This window comes from Sinocyclocheilus grahami, unplaced genomic scaffold, assembly GCF_001515645.1.
Source record: "Sinocyclocheilus grahami isolate Dianchi unplaced genomic scaffold, SAMN03320097.WGS_v1.1 scaffold450.1, whole genome shotgun sequence".
Classification (NCBI taxonomy): domain Eukaryota; kingdom Metazoa; phylum Chordata; class Actinopteri; order Cypriniformes; family Cyprinidae; genus Sinocyclocheilus; species Sinocyclocheilus grahami.
In genome coordinates, this window is record NW_015505629.1 from 319558 (window position 1) to 321656 (window position 2099).

At 37.6% G+C, this 2099-nt stretch overlaps 1 protein-coding gene across 2 annotated transcripts in view; it reads left to right on the forward strand.

The window, feature by feature from the left end:
* The first annotated feature begins 1605 nt into the window (after positions 1-1605).
* The window catches only part of LOC107552421 (cingulin-like protein 1), a 22214-nt gene continuing 21720 nt past the window's right edge, over positions 1606-2099 (forward strand). For both annotated transcript variants that reach the window (XM_016234287.1, XM_016234288.1), the window contains exon 1: positions 1606-1654. The gene's annotated coding sequence lies outside the window, so the exon portion shown is untranslated. The remainder of the gene's footprint in view (positions 1655-2099) is intronic.

The window sequence follows — 2099 nt, forward strand, 5'->3', positions numbered from 1 at the left end:
TGTCAGCACCTCTTGGTTTACAATTATTCTATGGCGGATGATCCTCTCACAGAAGATCTTGTAGCTGGCATCGAAGGTTGGCTCATTTCTGAAAAGAAAACACAGAAAAAAAACAGAAAAGATATATTACTTTATGTGCTATAACTATTTCACAATGGCTTCTATTTTAAACATAAAATATAATAATTGGTAATAAAACATTACTAGTTTATTCTACCTTCCACTACACATTTGATCATATTGAATTGCTTTGCCAAGAGTTGTGCAGTCAAAACTCTGTTTACAGACAAATATACAGACTATGCAGATGGTCAATGCTTTACTTTTTAAATGTACCACAATTCCATAGGGAAATATGCATAAAAACAGCTTTTACAAACCAGTCAGAATGTTTAATTGAAAGTTATTATCTAGTCTGGCTGAATGCACAAGACAAATAAAGTGCAAATAAAATCAATATTTTGATGGCTATGATTGCTTTGTATTTATTAAATGATTTTATTAAATGTTACAAATCTGCAAAAAGCATTTAAATGAACATGAAGAAACATGAGAGATTTAGTAAGAAATCGAGGAAAAGTCTAAGTGTCATCCCATCCTGTGTCTCATTTGGTTGATTGTTATTTTCTTTCTGATGTTCTGATGTGAGATCGCAATCATGTTCTTTAAATTTGTCAAGAAATGACAATTCTGTCATAATTTCATCACCCTCATGTTGTTCAAGCCCGCATGACTTTCTGTCTTCAGCACAAAGAAAGGTGTTTAACATAGGGTGACCATATAGTGCCATTTTAGAAATTAGAAATCCTGGCCAGGACGCGTCCTGGGAAAATGGCCCTAGTTTAGCAGATCATCAGAGCGTCATTGCTTTTTTCATAGAACATCACTGGTGTCTGAGACTGAGCTAAACATCTCAGTGTGTGTGAGTCAGAGAGAGGGAGAGTTTGTCACTCCACATCATGGTCGTGGTCTGTGTTTCTGCTGAACTGACTGTGTTTATTTGCACTCAAACAGCCTGAATAACCCGTTCATCATCACGCGGTCTGTCTGTCGGCGCTTTCGCTCGCAGGATCTGTTGATCTTCACACTGTTTCAGAAGAGCAACCACACTCATCTGCATCAACAAGTGAAATGTTTGCCGTCTTCTGTTCTCGCTGCCGTTCGCTCTCTTCATCTTTTGCTCAGTGTCGTACGATTATTTAGCACAATATGTCAAGCAGTTGCTCATTTTGTACAGAAACACACCCTGAGCACTCTCTCCTGCTCGAAGACTGTTTTTAAATCTTGCTTTATTACCAATGACATTTAATGCATTCATCAGATGTAAATGTTCTTTTCATAGTTTTCAAACAAAGTTTATTAGATAATTGAACTGCGGTTCCTGTTTTATAAAGAAAAATCACAGTTATTGGCTAAGTATCATGTTAATATTATAGAAACTGTTTCTGGGCTGAAAACTATCCTTGATTAAAGTCATCTGGAGTGTGTGTGTGTGTGTTCAGGGTGTGGGCGGGTCCCCAGAGGGTCCGGGCGGGGTTTGAGAGGCGGACTCGCCTGACTCTTGCCCAATCAGAGCAGAGGGGCGTGTCTACATCTGCTGTTCTCGCTGAGTTTCTGTGCCGGAGTTCTGTGTCTCTGACTGAAGACTGCAGCGGTAAGATCATTTCAATCCAATAACTCTACTTCTTTCCGTTACAAGAACTGATCTATTAACAGTATAAACCGACCATTTCAACCAGCTTTTATTACAGCTGTATCCAGTATCTGAGATCTTCTGATAAATTGATTGACGATATGAGGAATGTTTTCTATCCATAGCTGAAACGATACAGTTTCACGAAAAGTGCTATTGGATCATCATGAGTCTGATCACAGAGAGAAAGATGTGACATGAATTCAGAAATTATTTATGGAATATAAAGGTCCTGAATATGTCATTATATGACATAATTTTAGTTCTACACACGTTTGTTTATAAGTTAATTGAGTGAATATAAGTATAAGTGCATTTAATGGATATGTGTGTGTGTGTGTGTGTGTGTGTGTGTGTGTGTGTGTGTGTGTGTGTGTGTGTTTTTGTTTATGATTTTTTCATGTAG